The sequence below is a fragment of the Rattus norvegicus genome, chromosome 9 (genome assembly GCF_036323735.1).
Source record: "Rattus norvegicus strain BN/NHsdMcwi chromosome 9, GRCr8, whole genome shotgun sequence".
Taxonomy (NCBI): Eukaryota; Metazoa; Chordata; class Mammalia; order Rodentia; family Muridae; genus Rattus; species Rattus norvegicus.
The window spans coordinates 12828764-12850882 of NC_086027.1; the positions used below are offsets into that span (position 1 = coordinate 12828764).

Here is a 22119-nt window from a genome sequence, read left to right on the forward strand (position 1 = left end):
GTTGACAGAACCAATGCTAATCCAAGAGGCTCAGGGTCAAGTACAAAAGAGGTTGACCCTAAACACACAGCACCTAGCTTATCTCACAAGCAAATGCCTGCGAAATCTCCTTAAAATCCAGGATGAGAGGTGAAACTTTCTCGTGCTATGAGTAAATCTTGAGGTGGCAGAGAGAGAGCGCAAGACAGTGAACAGGTTACTGGGCATAATGACTACCTGTGGTCCCACTCATCATAGATATAAAGATCCAGGATTTGATAAAGTTCATCCCTCTCGAATTGACACTTCTGGATTTCAAATTTGAGTTCCTCCAGTTCCTTTAGACACTCCTCTTGCTTACTGATGACATTTTGGGATGATGCCTTCCTACCAAAACCTGTAGACAGATAAACCCAAGTGAATTTCCATATTTGAACCAATGGGCAGAATAGATCATTCTGAATCCGAAAAGGAGGTTGAGGAAGGGGAAATGGTAGTGACTGAGTGAATCCCTGAAAGAGCAGAAAAGCTTTCTTAAAGGTTGATTCTTAATCTATGTCCCTCTTCCCAACCTCTAATGCCATACACGTGCCACACTCACTATTACACAACCCCCGGCACTGAAAGTTATAATCTGACTGAGACATAAACATCTGCGACATTGTTATCTCATATCAGATGTGGTGCAGATAATCCTGGAGTTCATAATGACTTCATAATGCTTACCACCATCAAGCTCTAACCAAGTGTGGTCCAGCCCAAAGTGTCTGAGAACTCAATTCATGACTAGGGGTGCATCCTTCCTTGTTCTCGCCATCAGACACTTATGTAACCTACAGTAATCTAGAGGATGAAGTGCTTCAACTCTCAATCATGGATGGTCACATTGTTAATCTCACAGTGCCTCCTCCTGCCATTCGTTGACACTCACAGTTAAAAAGCTTCAAGAAAAGACACTGAAGTCTTACAACTTTATGGCTTTCTCTCAAATTAAAGATCAGGAACTCCTGACTCTTGGTTTGCCTTTGAAAAATCCCAAGGCTCCTGCTTGTAAGGCCTAGTCTTAGAAGGCACATCTCAAACCTACCTCCTTAAGGATGCTCCCCAACTCTGCCCACGACTCACCAAGCCTTCCCCAGAATGATTTCCTCCTTCCTGTTTCACTAGAGAGGGGGTCAGCTTCCCTCTGACCTGGTGCGGTCTCACCTTGATCAACACTTTCCTTCTGAAATAACCTGAGCAGCTGGCGAAACATGCCTGCTTGTGAACCCAAAGGGAACTGAAGGAATATCCCAAAGGCAGTTGGTGTCACCACAACACTGGTGACATCACAGAAGATTCTAGGGATCTCTTAGATACAATAGAGTGTCCAGTGAACGGCTTACTGGTGATGTCACTGGAAAGTTCTATGGCCTACCTACTAACCAGCTCTCCCCACACTGATGAATTTCTGTGGGGACCCTTTCCTCCAGTCTCCCATGTGTCACTGGGAATACCATTTGGCAACCTCTATTTCAAAGCTAGATATGTCTCTCTGCTTCATTAGAAGTCAACAATGCTTTTGCTGGGGAGGGTTGCTTACAACCCTGAATTGGAGAACAGATTTTTCTTAGCACCCAAATCTCTAGGGACCAAGGAGGAGGGAGATTTTTCTTAAAAGTAAATCAACTACTTGAGACAATGCATGTGACACACATTTCCATTCCTAAGCTTTTCCTTTTTTCTGGAGGCCAATATATTTCTTCTATACCTCTGAGTGTATAAAACCTGGAAATATTTGCTTACTGTGCAGTCCTTGAAAGCTGACATTGTTTCCATTTACATATCCATGTATTTCACAAAATCAATGGTCTATAATCCTATTTTTTTTGCAATAAAAACTCCTTTTCCTTAGGAACATAGGGATCAACTACAGGGCATATATAAAATAATAAATTTCTGTCTGTTTTATATAATATGTAGGACATCCTCCCTTTCTCAAGTATAAGAAGACAATTAAATTGGACATCAGTGAGCAAATGTCAACCAGGACCTTGTGTTACTACATTGTAACTATATAGCCTTCACTTCTCCAATATCATTCTTCGTGAATAGACAAGTCTAGGCATGAGAATAATGGGGACTACACCATGATCTTTTACTTGTAGCAAACATAAGAATCAGGAGGATGGGAAGGGAGTGGAATGGCCTGAGTTCAGGTTGAACCTCAATTTTAATGCGTCCATACGTTCAGGAGGGAGTCTATTTGGCATTGTGATATATGGATTCTGTCTTCTTATCATAGGTGTTATAATAATTCAACATGAATGTGTGCTATAATGCCACCCCAGCTCAGAGATGTAAGAGTGAAAATCATGTCTGACCTTTCTGGGAAGAACTCTGCCTTTTACTACCATCTGGAGTTATACAACATCACTATACAAAGCTCAGAAGAGAGGGGTGCAGATATGCGGGCCTTAGAAGTTGAGGATCTTTTCTTCTGATTAAGCCACTTGTTTTTCCTATGTAATTTTTCCCTTGCTCTTTTACTAATGGTGGCTGACTTCTTTCCTGGCCTGAGGTAACCTGGAGTCCAATCTTTTGGATTACTGAACCTTCTATTTTTGAGATGACAGTCCCACCAGGGGTCCTACTGCATACAGAAGGTATGAATAAGTCTCAGGGGCTGGAGTAAGTTAAAAACGTCTGTGACAACAAAGAACTGATTAAGAAAACAAGAGCCCAGCTGCTCATCAAGATCACAGTTGTATGATAGTAAGAAAATGTGAATAGGGCATCGGGTGAAAAGATAAATTAATTAGGAGGTCATAGGCCTAGAAGGGTTAACCTTTGCTCTCAGTGGAGCTGCCATTCTTTCTGCCATTCCTCGCCCTCTGCCACAGGACCAGAGATTTCCCCATACAACTGGCTGGCCTTGCCAAAGACCTGGCAGGGCTTCTCCCTGTAGAATAGGACATGTAGAGTCCTTGAGGACTCACCAAGAGGTCTCCTCCACACAGGTTCCTTGTTGTCAAAGGGAAATGCTCTTGCAGAATCCTGCCATGGCAGCAGGAATTTCAACCTGGCTGCTCTTGGTCCAGCTCACTGGGTGCAGGCCTGAGGCCCAGGGGTATCTGGGGAAAGAAGCAGCACACACTACCTCACAGCTCTCTCTTTGTTGGATGCAACTGCAAGGACTGTGATAGGATTTTTGTTTCTTTGTGTGTTTATTAGAAATACCTACAAAGCTGATTAAAGTTGCAACATGCCTTCATACCCAGAGTGCAGAATGTTTTTAAATCATTGTTGTTCCTGTTTTATGTTTGGATTTTGTTTTTTAATCCCCTCAGGAAATTTCCCTGTGCTTAGAATGTTAAGCACATGCTCCTGAGGAATCGATTATTCAAGTTCCGCAAAGCTTTTGTTCTCACCATCACTCCACAGATGATGCCATTACTTACTTTGAAATAAGAAAACAGTCATAGAGAAGTAAATTAACCTGTAAGCTATCAAAGAAGAAACACATCATGATTGTCGAGTGGCACCGCAGTATTTTGTATTTCCTAAGTTATTTTTATTTTAAACTTTTTTATTGGATGTTTTTGCGTACATTTCATCTTTTTTAAATCCTTAAAGGTATATTTTATTCCTCTCCTCCCATTTACAAGGTGGAATTTCACCTGTGATTGTTAGTCCAGATAGTTTGGACAATGGCTGAGATATCACCTTGGCCTAGTTTCCTTGGCATAAGCTGAGTTAGAAGCAGACTCAAAGGTTCAGGACTCAACAAATAATGAATTCCACTACATCTGGATCCCCAGCCTCACAGCCAGGAAGGGACTGGATTTCCATTCACTATTTAAAAAAAAGATGCAGTTCATTAACATGTAAAAAATTTCTCACGTATATTAAAGTGTTGATCATGGTCATACAGTTTTTCAAATACCTGGAATTCATCTTTTTCCAAAACCTAAAATTTCTTTCTTATTCACATTTTTTTGATTATTTTTTGGTATTAGTATCGTTTTTTTAAATTTCAGTTTTTTTAATAAATATATATGTTTTAGTCAAACGTTATTCCCTTTCCCAGCTTTTGGTCCATAAGCCCCCCTGCCGTGCCCTCTTCCATATGTATGGTCCCCCAATCCACGCCACTTAGAAACCCCTTCCTGGACATTCCCCTGCACTCAGGGTCCAACCTTGTTAAGAACAAGGGCTTCCCCTTCCACAGGTGCCCCAACAAGGCTATTCTCTCCTACATATGCAGTTGGCCCCCTGGGTCAGTCCACGTATAGTCTTTTGCTAGTGGTTTATTTGGTTGGCATTGCTGTTCTTATGGGGTTGCAAGCCCTTCAGCTCTTTGAATCCTTCTTCTAATTCCCATAAAGGGCATCCTATTCTCAGTTCAGCAGTTTACTGCCAGCACTGACCTCTTTATTTGACATGCCCTGGATGTGTCTCTCAGGGGAGATGCATATTCTGTCCTTTTCAGTAAGCACTTTTTAGCTTCATCAATCTTACCTAGTTTTTGTGGCTGTATATATATGGGCCACATGTGGGGCAGACTCTGAATGGCTGTTCCTTCAGTCTCTGCTTTAGATTTAGCCTCCATATCCCCTCCTATGGATATTTTTGTTCCCCATTTTAAGAAGGAGTGGGAGCATCTGCACTTTGGTCATCCTTCTTCTTGAGTTTCCTGAGATCTGTAGATTGCATCTTGAGTAATTTGAGGTTTTGTTCAATATCCACTTATCAATGAGTGCATACTGTCAATGAGGGGTGCTCAGTACCTGGAAGAGAATGAGGGACAAGAGATGTGAAGAAGGACTCCAAGACAAGAGTCCGATAAAGGCGACAATTTTATTTTTCCCCAAGGCTGAATTTGTACCATAAAATGGGTAACAGAGAGAGGAGAGAAGTAAGAAACATTTACCCACGCCAAGGACACAATATTCATGTGGTCAGGGAATCGGCTGATGTTGACAGGTTGTCAGAAAGGTCACAGGTTTGTAATATCTATTAGTCAGCAGGATATTGGTTTTTCAGAAAGGTTACAGGTCATGACTTTGGGTATCTTAATGTCAGACGTTATCATATGATTATTCATCTTGACCACCACATTTGTATTAGTCTTCTGCATCTGGCTGGCGATTTTCCATGAACCCAGTCATACTTAATGCTAACCATAATAATAACATCAATAATGGAGCGCTTCAAGGCCATCGCTCCCACCAGCATACCAAGTGTGTTTTTCTGTGATTGGATTGCCTCACTGTGGATGATATTTTCTAGTTCTTTCCATTTGCCTATGAATTGAACGTAGTCATTGTTTTTGATAGCTGAGTGGTGCTCCATTGTGTAGATGTACCACATTTTTCAAATCCATTCCTCTGTTGAAGGGCATCTGGGTTCATTCCATCTTCTGGCTATTATGAATAAGGCTGCTATGAACATAGTGGATCATATGTGTTATTGTATGTTGGAGCATCTTTTGAGTATATGCCCAGGACTGGTATAGCTGTGTGCTCAGGTAGTGCAATGTCCAATTTTCCAGGAACGTTCAGACTGATATCCAGAGTTCTTGTACCAGTTTGCCATCCCAGCAACAATGGACGAGTGTTCCACTTTCTCCACATCCTTGCCAGCATCTGTTGTCACCTGATTTTTTGATCTTAGACATCCTGACTGGTGTGAGGTGGATTCTTAGGGTTGTTTTGATTTGCATTTCCCTGATGACTAAGGATATTGAGCATTTCTTTAGGTGCTTTTCAGCTATTCTATATTCCTCAGCTGAGAATGTTTTCTTTAGCTCCGAACCCCATTTATTCACAGGGGTGTTTGGCTCTCTGTACTCTAACTTCTTGTGTTTTGAGTATACTTTGGATATAAGCCCTCCATCATATGCAGGATTGGTAAAGATTTTTTCCCAATCTGTGGGTTGCCTTTTTGTCCTAATTACACTGTCCTTTGCCTTACAGAAGCTTTTCAGTTTTATGAGGTCCCATTTGTCGATTCTCGATCTTAAAGCATAAGCCATTGGTATTTTGTTCAGGAAATTTTCCTTAGTGCTCATGTCTTCGAGACTCTTCCCTACATTTTATCCATTACTTTTAGTGTATCTGGTTTGATGTGGAGGTCCTTGATCCACTTGGACTTAAGCTTTGTACAGGGTAATAAGAATGGGTCAACTTGCATTCTTCTACATGTTGACCTCCAGTTGAATCAGCACCATTTGTTAAAAATACTATCTTTCTTCCATTGGATGTTTTACCTCCTTTGTCAAAGATCAAATGACCATAGGTGTGTGGGTTCATTTCTGTGTCTTCAATTATGTTCCACTGATCTGCCTGTCTGTATGCCAATACCATACAAACTATTGCTCTGTAATACTGCTTGAGGTCAGAGATGGTGATTCCCCCAGAAGGTCTTTTATTGTTGAGTATAGTTTTGCTATCCTGGGTTTTATGTTAACCAAATGACGGCAAATTGCACTTTCTACCTTTATAAAGAATTGAGTAGGAATATTGTTGGTGATGGCATTGAATCTGTAGATTGCCTTTGGCAAAATGGTCATTTTTTTAACCATATTCATCCTGCCAATCTATGAGCATGGGAGATCTTTCAATCTTCTGAGACCTTCTTCAATTTCTTCAGAGATTTGAAGTTCTTGTCATACAGATTTTTTACTTGCTTGGTTCAAGTAACAGCAAGTTATTTTATATTATTTGGGACTTTTGTGAAGGGTATCATTTCCCTAATTTCTTTTTCAGCCTGTTTACCCTTTGAGTAGAGGAAGAATACTGAATTGTTTGGGTTAATTTTATACTCGGACAGTTTGCTGAAGTTGTTGATCAGGTTAAGTAGTTCTCTGGTGGAATTGTGGTGTTGCTTAAGTGGACTATCATATCATCTTCAAATATTAGTGTTTTGACTTCATCCCTTCTAATTTTTTCCCTTTGACCTACTTTCATTGTTTGATTGCTATGGCTAGGACGTTAAGTACCATATTGTACTTAAGTAGGGAAAGAGTGGGCAGCCTTGTCTAGTCCCTGATTTTAGTGGGATTCCTTCAATTTTCTCAGTTTAGTTTGATGTTAGGTACAGGTTTGATGTATTTTGCATTTTCCTATATTTAGATTCAGGCCTTCAATTCCTGATCTTTCCAGGACTTTATTAATGAAAGGGTAATAAATTTTGTCAAATGATTTCTCAGCATCTAATGAAATGATCATGTGGTTTTGACTTTGTTTATATGATGAATTTCGTTGATGGACTTCAGTATATTAAATCATCCCTGCATCCTTGCCATGAGGCCTACTTGACCATGATGGATGATTGTTTGGATGTGTTCTTGGATTCAGTTTGCAAGAATTTTATTGAGCATTTTTGATCAATATTCATAAATAAAATAGGTCTGAATTTCTCTGTCTTTGTTGTATCTTTGTGTGGTCTAGGTATAAGAGTAATTGTGGCTTCATAAAAGGAGTTTGGTAGTGCTCTGTCTGTTTCTATTTTGCGGAATAGTTTGGACAGTATTGGTATGAAGTCTTCAATGAAGGTCTGATAGAATTCTGCACTAAATCCATGTGGTCCCTGGCTCTTTTTGGATGGGAGATGTTTAATAGCAGTTTCTATGTCTTTATGAGTTATGGGGTTGTTTCGATGGTTTATTTGTTCCTGATTTAACTGTGGTACCTGGTATCTGTATAGAAAATTGTCCATTTCCTCCACATTTTCCAGTTTTGTTGAATATGTTTTTTTAGTAGGATCTGATGATCTTTTTCATTTCTTCACATTTTGTTGTTATGTCTCCCTTTTATTTATGATTTTATTAATTTGGATACACTCTCTGTGACCTCTGGTTAATATGGCTAAGTGTTTATTTATCTTCTTGATTTTCTCAAAGAACCAGCTCCTGGGTTTGCTGATTCTTTTGATACTCGGTTTTGTTTCTTCTTGTTTGATTTCAGCCCTGAGTTTAATTATTTCCTGCCTTCTACTCCTCTAGGGTTTATTTAATTTTTTCTAGAGCTTTGGGGTGTGCTGTCAAGCTGCTGACATATGCTCTCTCTTGTTTCTTTTTGCAGGCATACAGAGCTATGAGTTTTCCTCTTAGCGCTGCTTTTATTGTGTCCCATAAGTTTGGGTATGTTGTATCTTCATTTTCATTAAATTCTAAGAAGTCTTTAATTTCTTTCTTATGTCTCCAATGACCAAGTTGTCATTGACTTCAACTTCCATGTATATGTGGGCTTTCTGTCCTATTTGTTGTCATTGATCAGCAGCCTTAGTCCGTGGTTTTTTGATAGGATGCATGGGATTATTTCTACCTTCCTGTATCTGTTGAGGCCTGTTTTGTGACCGATTATATGGTCAATTTTGGAGAAGGTACAATGGGATGCTGAGAAGAAGGTATATCCTTTGGTTTTAGGGTGGAGTGTTCTATAAATATATGTTAAATCCATTTGTTTCATAACCTGTTAGTCTTTCTGTGTCTCTGTTTAATTTCTATTTCCCTGATATGTCCATTGATGAAAGTGGCATGTTTAAATCTCCTACTATTATTGCTTGTGGTGCAATGTATGATTTTTTTGAGCTTTAGAAAGGTTTCTTATCTTTTAGGGACACAACCTCTATATACTTGACAAATATAGCAATCACCCAGAATAACCGTAGAAAGCATGTGACTGTTGGCCACATGAGGATGAGTTTCTTTCAAAGATCATCATGATTTTTGGTAAGATCTTCCCTGTAATTGGTGGCATGGCTTCCCACAAACATGGTCCAGTTGTCTAGAACCTCCTCCTTGGTCAACATCTCATACTTCTTTTTGTCTGACTCATACACCAGATGGTGGGCCTCAGCCTGTGCATGGTCATAGTCCTGAGGGAGGATCCAGTGGTGAATCTCATCCTAGTCCAGCTTCCCATCCTTGTTCAGATCTGGGAAATCATTGAACTGCTCCCCAGACAAAACCCAGTCTGTCTCAGGGCAATTGTCCTCGTGAGAAAAAGATGTCCACAATGTACTCATCCTAGTCCACAAAACCATCCCCGTTCTTGTCGATATCCTCCAGCTTTTCCAGAACTACAATCTCCTTCATATGTTCTAAATGCTCTTAGTGCAGAAAAGCAATGAACCTGTCCTGAGTAGCTGTCAGGTCACCATCAAGGCCTTAAACCTCCTCTCATCTCGTGGATGCAACTTTTTAAAGTTGTGATGATCAGAGCTATCTTGGAATTCAGCAAGGTTTCCCAGGTAGTAGCCATAGGTAGCCTGCTTGTATTCTTCCCAGGAGATTTTTCATCTATGTCCCTATCATAATCCTTCCAGAGTTTAGCCACATTTTGGTTGATGTATCTTTTCTGTTCCTGTTTGATCCAAACTTTCAGGTCCTCAGTAGTAACAAGGCTGCCTTCATCACTGTCAATTGGATCAACAATTTTCCCCAGCCTCTCCTGCTCTCGTCCAGGATTAGCTATCAAAGGTCTTGGAGCCCTCCTTGCCCAGGAAGACCTCATGATCGTACAGGAAGCTGTGCTTATTCTCTGGTGGCCACTCGCCCTGCTCTGAATCGGGACAAACCATGTGCTCCTTGCTTATCATGCTCTTGGCCATGAACGCCAGGACCAGTGCCAGCAGCAGCCCATGGAGAGTCCCAGGCTGACACCATGCACCACAGTCGCGATCAAAGGGAGGAAGCAGGGAAGTAGGGGCTCAGAGCACCTTATCCACTGTCCCTTCCCCAGAGAGTGCTTTTGTTACATTTCAAACGTTATCCGTTTTCCTGGTTTCCACAAAACCCCTTATAAGACCCCCTCCCCCTTCTACTGTGAGGGTATTACCACACCCACCCAAACACCCAGGCCTACCAGCCTCCCTGTTCTGGTTTCCCCTGCACTGGGACATCAAGCCTTGACAAGACCAAGGGCTTCTCCTCCCATTTGTGCCCAAGAAGGCCATCCTCTTCTACATATGCAGCTGTAGCCATGGGTCTGTCCATGTGTACTCTTTGGATGGTGGTTTTCGGCCCTGGGAGCTCTGGGTGTTTCTTACTGTTGTTCTTATGGGGCTATAAACCCCTTCAGCTCCCTCAATCCTTTCTCTTACTCCTCCATCAGGGACCCTGCTCTCAGCGGAATGTTGGCTGCAAGTATGTGCCTCTCTATTTGTCATGCTCTTTACCCCACTCTTTTGAGCAGATCACCACAGAGCAATGAAGATGTATTGTCTTGGCGTGATGATGTACAGACAAATAGATGATGTCTTAATTCCTATAATTCTTATAATTCTATAAGAATTCCTAAAATTAGATTAGTAATTTTATAATTACTAATGTCCTTTCTAATGGGACAGCTATTATGTTTTCTCTGGTAATCAAAATTGCATTGAGAACTCTTCCTTCTTAAAGTGTCATGAGTGAATTGCTTCTGCAATACCAAGCAGGCATCTACAAATTAGAGCCAATCCTAAGAGGGTATAAACCAATTAACCAAAGTTCATAAAAAGAGAACTAATGATTTACTATAGGTGCAAGGACTGAACATAAATAATTGACTGGATTTGCCTATAAGCAATTTCACTTATTCTTTTCTCATAAAAGTTACAGCTTTTAACTCTCCATGAATATGCAGAGCCAGTGACAGATGGTGATAGTTTATCCTGATGATTACTCTTCATGGATGTGCATGTAAACATTCTCTGTCGTAAACTGATTATCCAACTTATGATTTGAATTCCTGTGCAAACTTGTGGTGAACTTTTCACCATGTGATGCTGTGTTCAGAAAGATATACAAATGCTGAGGAAAAAGAGAGAGAAAGCTTTTTAGACAGAACTGAACTGAAGAGAAAAGAACTCAAGAAGAACTCAGAAGTAAAGGCATAGCGTTGAGAGTAAGGCATTGAGAATAACGAAATTATTGTATCATAAGAGCAAGAGGAAAGGAGATAAGAAGAAGAGAGCAAGGAGAACCTTTTAAGTCAAACTTTATGGATGCAAACTTTTCTCTTTTAGGAAAACTGAAGAACTTAGAAATAAAGGTTAAAATCACTGCTCTTCAGCCTTCAGCCTGGCTCACTGGCTAGTCTGTGCTCTTCAGTCAGGCTCACTGGCTAGCCTCTGCTCTTCAGTCAGGCTCACTGGCTAGCCTCTGCTCTTCAGTCAGGCTCACTGGCTAGCCTCTGCTCTTCAGTCAGGCTCACTGGCTAGCCTCTGCTCTTCAGTCAGGCTCACTGGCTAGCCTCTGCTCTTCAGTCAGGCTCACTGGCTAGCCTCTGCTCTTCAGTCAGGCTCACTGGCTAGCCTCTGCTCTTCACCCTGGCTCACTGGCTAGCCTCAGCTCTTCAGTCAGACTCACTGGCTAGACTCTGCTCTTCAGTCAGACTCACTGGCTAGACTCTGCTCTTCAGTCAGGCTCACTGGCTAGCCTTTGCATTTCAGCCTGGCTCACTGGCTAGCCTGTGCTCTTCAGTCAGGATTACTGACTAGCCTCTGCTCTTCAGTCAGGCTCACTGGCTAGCCTCTGCTCTTCAGTCAGACTCACAGGCTAGCCTCTGTTCTTCAGCCTGGCTCACTGCCTAGACTCTGCTTTTCAGCTGGGCTCACTGGCTAGCCTCTGCTCTTCAGTCAGGCTCACTGGCTAGCCTCTGCTATTCAGTTAGGCTCACTGGCTAGACTGTGCTTCTCAGCTGGGCTCACTGGCCTATGGGGCCCTAGCACATCGCTTAACCATCTGCTCATGACTGCCTCACCACACTGACCACCTGACCGGTCGCCCTGACTTCTTAAAGTCATTCTCTAGAAAGAGCACAAGAAACCAAAGAGAAACACCACAGCAAACTTTTCCCATGGGCTCTGCTTTAACCTTAAGTGCTTTCATTATTTCTTCAAAAGAGTGAAATACAATTTCTGCTATTCATATGGCCAAGAGAGCTGTGCAGTAGTCATTGCTTTAGGGAATTTGGTACTAAATCAAAAGATTCCTTTATTCTATCACGATGTTATCTGTATGCTGTAAGATGTATGTTTAGAAAACACAACAACAAATTCCTAAAATCTAGATGTTTTAAGACATCAGCTCGTGGAGAAACATAACTGCTTCCTATCTAGACTGGGCTTTTTTGCTATACTGCAGATACAATCAATTTTCCACACTACTTCCATGATTTTCAAGAATGATTAAGAGAAAAATAAGTTGAACATAATGCCAGAAAAGGGGTTCTGTCAAGTTGTCTTATGTGGGACAAGATACCAAGCTGTAACTGGTCAACCTAAAACCACCTGTTCCCAAAACTAACAGAACTTACAGAAAATACATACTTTCTTATCATTCCTCCTCCCCGATGGTCAGTGATTTAATGAGCACCTACTACGATCCTAGCACTGTGCATCTAAGTGTGTAATGGTGAATAAAAATCTTAATAAAAAGCCTCATTAAGGAAAAAAGAAAAATGAAACATAACTTTGAAACTCAGAATTCAATTTAAGCAAAACCACCATTTCCTCAACTGGTGATTTCTGAAAACTTCATCATTTTTTCCATGGGCTTCTATAATAATGATACTGAGTCTTGATTTGGTAAATCACAAAAAGCAAGTCACACTTCTTTCTTGGCTCCCACAACTGTCAAAGGGAACAACACTGTTGCTGTCCATTGTGCTTCCCTATCAATCCTGCTATGGATGGTAATGAATTCCAGTCTTTTCAATGTGAAAACAGGCCACCACTTGAGGGCAAAAGTTATTAAAATTACCCAAACCGCTATATTCTCTAAAATTTTCACATAGCATTTTACTGATATCACAATGTAAATTCACCACAAATATTTAACCAATGAAAATATTGAATAGCTCTGCAAATAGGAGCGATAATCATATATACTTGAAAACAACTATTATGGAAACAAAGGACATACTAGGAGAAAAGTTACATCACTAAAAGCTACACAAGCAGCAAAAAAGACACTACATTTCTTGGTTTGAAAGTTAGGTGATACACTTGATCTTTAAAGACAGGCAATGTACTTGATCTTTAAGCCCTTCAACTGTGCCCTGTCCACATAGAAACTGCAGTAGATGACAATCTTTTGTAAGATTTATTTATTTATATGTGAGACAATGCAGCTGTCTTCAGACACACCAGAAGAGGGCATCAGTACTCCTTACAGATGGTTGTGAGCCACCATGTGGTTGCTGGCATTTGAACTCAGGACCTCTGGAAGAACACTTGGTGCTCTTACCCACTGAGCCATCTCTCCAGCCCTCACAATGGCCTCTTACACAGCATCACAGTGGTCTATTTCACTAGATGGCTCCAGGATGATAACAGAGAAACTTTCACAGTTCCTGAGCACTTCTGAGTTCAAACACCACCAGTGCCCACTCTGTGCTGTTGGCACATTCTGACCTTCTCCTAAGGGTTGTCAGCCACAAAAGGGACGGGTTAGCCCCAGACAGCAATCACTGCCCAATCCTAAAAACCCCCTCGATTCTGAAAAAGCCACATTCCATGCTTGCTCCATATTTGAGGAAGTCAAATGGTTGATCTGGCTCAAGGCTCCTCTTTTCTTAGCTCATCAACTTTATTTTTCCACTTCTTGTCACAAGAAATATTTTTTTATGCCGCAACTACACTGCAATGTTTGAAGGAACCCACCATAAACTCTGGGTGTCACCTCTTGAAATTTAAAATTCACAAAACAATTCGTGGCTTTCTAATCAGCACCATGGAAAATAAACAAAAACAAGCAAAACCTTTCCAAAGGAACTTGCTGATCTGGAGGCCTGCTCATAGCAGGCAGGAAAGAATTAAATCATGCAGAACTGTAATCTCTCAGAGCTTTGGAGGCTAAAAAAGAAGAAATCCCTGTTTATGTTCCCTTTCTCCGAGTAATTGAAGGAGGGTATTTTACATCCTCCAAATACAATCTCTTGCAAGGGGCAACCAATTTCAAAGTAGATCAGAAGAAATCTATTAAATAATACATTCATTGCCTGAGGTTTTAAGAAAATATTTTCCCACGATCCCCGTCCTTTAACAGCACACTCCAGATTACCTCTCCATTCTTTCTCAATGCCATGGGCTTTCCAATCCCTACTTCAGCTCTCCATACATCACTGAACCCTCCCTTCCCCTACCCAATGGGCTCACTTTGCATTGCCTCCTTCTGCCACTGCTTTCCCAGGACAGGGCAAAGGGGGGTGGGGGGGGGCGGGGCCAGAACCAGACAAGGAGGGACGCGGGTCTCCTACCTACCTTGATTCTGCTGCTCTGGCGGTGCAGCCCGCCCTGCTTGCTGCTTGCTGTCCCTGGGGACCAGACCGGAGGTCGGGCTAGGGGTCCGCAGGAGCACCACGCCTCCAGGTCCCCTGGAAGGGCTTGCCTGGGCTTCTTCCTGGACACTGCAAGGCTTCAGTCTCTGTTGGAAACCCCGCCGCTGTCAAAGCGCGCTCTCCCGTGGCCGAGGTGACCCCCAACGCCTTTACCGCCCCCTTCCCTGTCAGCTTCTTCTGATTTTTCTTTTCATTTTTTTCTTTTCTCTTTTTGTTCGCGATGTGGCGCCTGCGAAGAGCTCGCCTCCAGGAAGGAGGACATCGTGCAGGCAGAATCACCTCTGGGCCCTGCCGCGGTCGGAGAGGGAGAGAGAGGAGTCAGCTTGGGCAGCGGCGCCCCGGCTGCCGGCACCGGCGGAAGGAAAACTCGCCCAGGCACAGGCGCTGCTGCCGGCGCCAAATATAACGCGCGCGCCCGGTCCCCTCAGGCCCCGCGCTCACCCACGAGCTCCGCGTGCCCTGAGTCCCGGCTCGGGCGCGGTCGAACGGGGGGGTGGGAAGGACACGTGTGCCCACTCCGTGGGGCAGACAACAGGGCGAGGCGCGACACCGAGAGGCCTGTGGTGCGGAGCTCCGGGCTCCGTCCAGGCGGGTCAGTCCCCTCTCAGGGCTCTGAGGATGCGCAGGGCTGCTTCTGCGGCCCCCAGGACCAGCGTGACCTAACTGTGGCCATCGCCTCCGGAGCTTCCAGGTGCCCCAGGCTGGAGGCTTGGGCCTGGCCATTGTGGTTGCCACTCTCCTAGGCCGGCTCAGCAGGGTGCAAGCCACCACCTGCTGTCCTCACCTGAAGGCATCCTGATGGCCATGAGAGCCCACATCCAGCAGGAGAGCCTCAGGGCAGGGGGCCATGGTCTTGGGTCTGCACCTTGTTGCCAGCCCCTCACACATATGGCAGCATCACACATATGGCTCCTTCTACCAACCGCCACTAATTACCATTTGGACATTCCATTACAGTGTTCTCAAGAAGAAAGATTGCAAACAAACACGAAAAGAATGAAATTTAGAATCTTTTTTATCAGGCTGGAGAGATGGCTTGGTGGTTAAGAGAGCTGCTTCTCCATTGCTCCCAAGTTCAATTCCCAGCAACCACATGGTGACCCACAACTATCTGTAGTGGGATCCAATGCCCTCTTCTGTCTGAAGCTCTCTTCTGACATGCAGGCACACTCGCAAACAGAGTGCTCATGTACAGAAATAAATAAATCTTTAAAAATAAAACCTTCTAATCAGTTAATGTATCTACATCTAGAAGCTAGAAAAGGGTCACAGCAATATTAAAAATAATTCAGAAATGTAAAGGGATGTACGAGAGTCACAAAATTCACTGGGCAAGATGGTGTATGCCTGGAATCCCAAAACTCACAAGGCTGAGGTAGGTGGATTGCCTTGAGTTCAAGGCTAGACTAAAGTGTGTGACCTTGTATTATAAAACAAAACAATTGGGGAGGGGATGGAGAGAGAGACAGAGAGACAGAAGAGACAGAGAGACAGAGAGACAGAGAAAGATGGAGAGGGAGACAGAGACAGAGAGCCAGCGCCAGAGAGAGACAGAGACAGAGAGAGACAGACAGAGAGAGAGAGAGAGAGAGAGAGAGAGAGAGAGAGAGAGAGACCTCGACATCATTTCTTGCACTGATGACAAGCTACTGAAGAATGTGAATCTCTCCTACCAAACACTAAGATAATGCCAATGATAGAATGGGTTTCTTATTAAGATATCATAAAATGTAGATGGAAAAGTAAAGGAATGTATAATAAATAAAAGAGAAATCCTAAATTTGGAAAGCCTAAATTTAGAAGACTGTATAAGTTTAAGTCATAGGGGAGGGGATGAGACGATGTGGGGGAGAGAATAATCAGAATAAATTATATATGTGTATGAAAATGTTAACTAAGAGCAATCAATGAAAAGAGAAAAGCAGGTTTATTTTACGATGAAATTGAGTTCCCATATGACACTATATAACATTTTGGATTATATGAATTATCTGCAATAAAAAAATCAATTGTTATTAAAGATGTGGTTGTGTTCATATTAATTTCAAGTGTTTTAAATTCTTTTTTTATTTGCTTATTCATTGATTGATTTTTTTAAGATAGGGTTTTCCTATGTAGACCAGGTTGACTCAAAAAAGAGATGCACCTGCCTATGCCTCCAAAGAGTTAGGATCAAAAGTGTATACACACACATGAAATTTACATTCTTAAAGTCATAAAAAATTACAGCTATCAACTTGGTACAATTATTGAACAGTGATCAAGTGAATAGAAATATCAGAAACACATTTAAGGCATTAGGTTACTGTTGTTAAAAGGATCTTGAGCAGCATATATAATTATATATAATTATATATATTATATATAATTCTTATATATAATTATAATATATAATATGTAATAATATAATTATATATATAGTTATATATATAATTCTTCATCCAGGAGATACATTGTGAAAAAAAACATGAAACTGGGTAAAGATGATTTAAATTTTTTTAATCTATTAAAAATTTTAAAGTGCATTCGATATGAAAGCTCTAAGTGATATACTTCACTTTTGCTTATATACCATCTTCAATTTTATGTGCATTCTGCAAATATTGTCCATGTTTATTCAGGCTCTTATTATTTCCCCATGACTGATAACATTCACAGAAATCATATTGAGCAAACTGTATATGTTGATGTATAATAGAATTGTATTCTACACAGTATAGCATAGAAATATGTATACATAACTTCCCATATGTGTGTATATACATATGTAGATGGCTCAAGAAAATGAGTATCACTTTATCATTGTGGTATTATTTTCATCAAAATCCTGAGAACATTGAAATGGCATCAAATAGTGACCAGATCAGCAAAAAAATCCACAAAATAAACTCTTACAAAGAATCTAAAGATACTGGCAAAAGATGCAAAAATATTAAAGTCTCAATGAAATGTAAAGTCCAGATGAAATTCTGTATAATATTTTCTCAACTCTAGGTTAATGTATTTTTGTACAACTATCAATAAAAGGCCTGAATTTTGAAGAATTTAAAAGTAGTGCAGTATAATTATGCAGTGGTCAATACTGTTGCATACCATTTTATATAACTGCATACACACTTGTTCTTTGTTCCGTCGTCTAGGGACGAACTCGGGTAGATTTATGGGGAACCATTGCATTGTAGACTTGAACTGGATTAATTTGGGGGTGAGTAAGTCATATTTTGGTTAAGTTGCTTTAAAAATAAACCATTGAATATTAGTACAGCAAGTAATTCTCCCTGAGGGAAAAACCAGACACCAAGAACCTAGACCACTGCTGTCCATGAGAAATTTCTAGATGATAGAAATATTCTATATCTGCTGTGTTTCTGGCTATGGATTCTGGCTGGCTGTTTGCCTCCTGGTTTGCCTGCTGTGACTAAAGAGGCAGGTTTTAGTTCTAAGTTCAGTTCATCTCAAATAGCCATGTGTGACCAGTGGGTGCCTTTTGGACAGTGTAGCCACAGAAAACTGAAGCAGTGTAACCAAAGACTCACCTAGGAGTCAGTTGACCTCCTAGAAGTGACTTGGGAAAATGTTGGCAATGATAGCCTCTTGGGGTGCTCAACTTCACCAAAAGCAAACTGTGAATCCTTTACTCTTCTGCAATAGTCAGAATGTAACTGGTCTCACACCCACCCCAACCCTCACCAAAGACACTTGAGAAGGAGCTTAACCCACTGTGTGCTTTAGATTTCAGTGTAGAAAGCACTTCCTTCAAAGTGGAGCAGACTGAGATCGCCAAGTCCTTTGCCTGGCTCTAGGGACTTGGGCCTGACCATGGGTGAGGATGAAATCAAGAATGACATTGGACACACATACATAGTGAAGGCTGTGTCCGTGGGCTGGAGAAAATGCAGCATCCCAGAAGCTCAGCATGTTTATTATATAGAGTTGGCAGGAAGCAGGGCTGTTGCACAGGGAAGCAGGAGGTGGGCATTACATGCTGATGAACAAGGAGGGGAGGACTATGCATATGTAACTGACAAGGGGCAGATTTAGCTAATCTCAGTAGGAGCAGTCTGTGCAGGGAGCAGTATTCAGGCTGTAAATATCCAGATGGGGCCAGGGAGAAAGGTAGAGTAGATTTTTCTGCACACACTATCAACACAATCCTGAGAAGGCTTTGTCATGTCCCTGAGCCTCAAGGGGCATGGGGGCCTTTGCCATTTCCCCATGGATAAATGGCTTTCGTTCCATGGCATGGTCATATCATGTTTACAACACACATCCACTCAGGGCTGCACTTCCTCTGGGCTTCCTCTGCACCCACAGTGAGATCTCAAAAGAAAAACAGAAACCAAACAAACAAAAAATGTGCTTAGTGAACTGGTTAAGTCCCTAAAGTATACAGATCCAGTGTCCTAAGTCTAGGACTTCCTCAAAGGCTACAGAAAATCCTGTGGACCTAAAATAAGCAAAAAACTAACAAACAAACAAACAAACAGACAAAAAAAACCCAAAAAGCCAAAAACGAAACAAAGAACTTGTGCCTCCCAAAAAATGAATGGGAGAAAAAATTATTAAAGGTTTTCATAAAAATTGTTTAAGAAAAATACACGGGAATTGTACTTAATAGAGTTAGTTTGCTGAGATGTGAGGCCAACTTACAGCATGCAGCATTTGGAAGTCTCAGACAACTTAACAGAAGAGGACTCCTAATTATCCTTTGTGACCACTCTCCACATACTACTCACAGCTTAATACTAACCTTCATAATTGAGTTGGGGACAGTATTCACCATAGCAGATAACTGAAGCATTAGTACACACAGACACAGACACACACACACTCATACACACACTCACATACGCACACACACACAAAACACACACTCACAGGCACACACACACACTCCCAAATACACACACACTCACACACATACACATAGACACACAGACACTCACACACACAAGCACACACACATACACACACACTCACACATACACACAAAACACACACAAAACACATACAAAACACACACACACTCAGTAGCACACACAAGAGAAATGCATATTCTATGAAGTTTCTTGGCATATTTTTATTTGTAATCCTCAATGCTGGAGTATTCTTGGTTTTGCATAAAGTGGGGGGAAAAGTCAGGCTTCATTTTCCCCCTTTTGAAATGACAGATATCTGTGTGTTAAACATACTCTGACGGCTGTCCAGGCTGCCTCGGCCTATTTGACAGCATCCAGGTCACCTTGGTCAGGACACTGGTTGCTCTTCTTATTGGCAACTGGTTTGCATCACAAGAGGTTTTCACATCCTTACCAATATTAGAAGGTTGGTGACACAAGCAGCTTGACAAACAGTAAAATTTTTGTGGTTTTGCCTTTCTGGAGGACATTAAAATTTACATGTTTTGCATATGGCTTTTTTTCTTAGCATTTAGTCCTGCTTTAGTGCTGTTCAAATGTGGCCATGCAGCCAGTATCCCTTTGCTCTGGGCTCTCAGCACCCCATTCCTGTCACTGATCTGATGCATACTTGGTCCCAGAGATGGACAGCAGAGGGATTTGACACACAGCATCCACTGTGCTCCACTGCTTTGCTTTTTGTACATTCTTTACAATGGCTATTTCTTGATTTATTATTACTATGAACCTGACTTGTCTTGATATTTTGAGATAGGATCTTCTTAGGCAGCCCAGGCTGGCCTTGATTTCCCAATTCTCTCGCCTTAGTCTTCCACCATTCCCTGATTCTCAGTTTGTTAGTAGAGGTAGTTGTATGGCCCTATTTTCAAATCAAATGTTCTTTTGGCTTTATTACTTTGCCCTTTCCACAGACTTTTATTAATTATGCAAAGTACATGGTGTTTAATGTTTAACTACTAGATATATTAACTTGTCAGTCCCAAAGACAACTCTGTTAATTAAACACTCATTATCATCCTCACTGTGCAGATAAGGGAATTGAGTCACAGAAAGGTAAAATGACTTCTCCACAGTTGAACATCCAATGGGTATGAGAGCCAAGCTTTGAGTCCAACTACAAAGTAGATCGGCCTATAATGTGTCTGGTCTGTGCTGCTGTATATTCAAATGCTAAATTCTGTACCCTAAGGTCTGGTTGCTCGAAGACAAGGAGATCCTCATGTATACCAGATTTTTTTTTTTTGCCTCCTAAGTTATCCCTGATTGGTTAATAAAATCCCTACAACATGGGCTGGGCAGAAGAGAGGGGACAGAGCAAAGTTTCCCTGGGCCTGGGGACTCAGGCAGGGTCCATGAGGAGAGGGAAAGGACATGGGAGGAGAAGGAAGACAGCACCCCATAGGGTAGGTGGATCGTGAGTGTATTGACATGAGGGGCAGCCTGTCAGAACAGGAGTGGTCCAGGCAGAGCATGGCAAGCAATACCTCGGGGTTATGGACAGGGAAGCAGAAAAAATAGCACAGAGGGTTGATGTCTGCCCAGCTCTAGTACTTTAAGGCTTATTATAAATCTAAAAGTTTTGTGTCTTTCATTTGGGAACAAAATGATCTACGGTGGGAGAGAAACCCCCTAATAATATTTACTGTAGCAATGGCCACTCAATTATTGTGGTATTTTAAATATAACACACATTGAATTTCACAATTCAGATGCAAGGCTTTTTATGTTTCCAATGTGACTGTACACCTGAGGTCATGTCTAGATATAGAGACAGAACATGGCAGAAATGCCTAGAACATTTTAAGGTCAGCACACCGACCACATGAAAGCCACAGGCTATACAGACTATGATGGATGAGGAGAAGGCTTAGTGCTCTCTGGAGTCCCCTTCCCTAGTCTTGGGATAAGACTTCCAGTAAGCCAAGACCATATTCCTCTTTCATTTCTCAAGGAGCCAGGGGTAGACCCACTTATATGATTTCTTTGCCTGCAGGGTTTTTTTTATCCAAACGCTGCCCTGTTTGAGGACTTGGCAAAGGTAAGCACCGTCAGAGGAAGGCCAGCATATGAATTCTGTATAACTCTGCTCTGACAGCATGTACCTATCAAGTACTGGAAGCCTTGCTGGAAAGATTAATCAACCTCTAGGATCAAAAGGAAGCAACCCGAGGGCCATATGGCTGTAAAGCAAGTCTGAAACCATAGCCCAGTATGGAAGTTCAGCCTTGGATCTTACATCAAACAGCGATAGCATCCAAAAGAAACACAAAACTGAAATGGCAAGGTGACTGGTAATGACCTCATGGCAAGGATATCTAAGCCATGTGGAAAGATCCCAGTGCAAAGACACATGTCCACGAAGCTTTCACTAAGAATCCCTATTCTGTGTTCTATAACATTATATATACACACACACAAAGAATACTCATTTATGGTCAGCTATGGGGATTGATTCTCTGGGAACCTGACCTTGAGATAGAGATAGATGTATAAAGGTGTTTGACAAGTGCTCTTGGGGACCATGGCTGTGACAAAGAGGAGAGAAGAGGATGGGGCAGAGAGTACTCTGGCTCTAATGCAGTCACAAGGGTATGCAGGCAGCCCTGTGTGGGGCTCAGGAGCTGGCCTGACCCTGAAGTCTTAGCCTGCACTGGAACAAGCAGGAGGCCCGGCCTTAAAGTCTCCATTGGCTAAGGACGAATAAGGCTAAGTTGGATAATGACTGGACAAAATTCCATGTCATGAACTGGCCTCTCCACATGCTCCCTAAGATGCAGGTCAGCACAGCAATGCACCTTTCTTGGTGAGAATTAGGGGTACATACGGATAACTTTGTTCTTGAAGTCTCAAATCTCTCATGGCAACCGTCAGCCTTTGAGAAACATTTCCACATCCTTGCTCTTCTAACC

At 41.9% G+C, this 22119-nt stretch overlaps 1 protein-coding gene and 1 pseudogene across 1 annotated transcript in view; both read right to left on the reverse strand.

The window, feature by feature from the left end:
- The window catches only part of LOC134480490 (uncharacterized), a 447240-nt gene extending 432598 nt beyond the window's left edge, over positions 1–14642 (reverse strand). The window contains exon 1 of the mRNA XM_063267992.1: positions 14215–14642. The gene's annotated coding sequence lies outside the window, so the exon portion shown is untranslated. The remainder of the gene's footprint in view (positions 1–14214) is intronic.
- LOC134480264 (reticulocalbin-1-like) lies at positions 8625–9600 on the reverse strand (annotated as a pseudogene).
- Positions 14643–22119: the final 7477 nt, after the last annotated feature.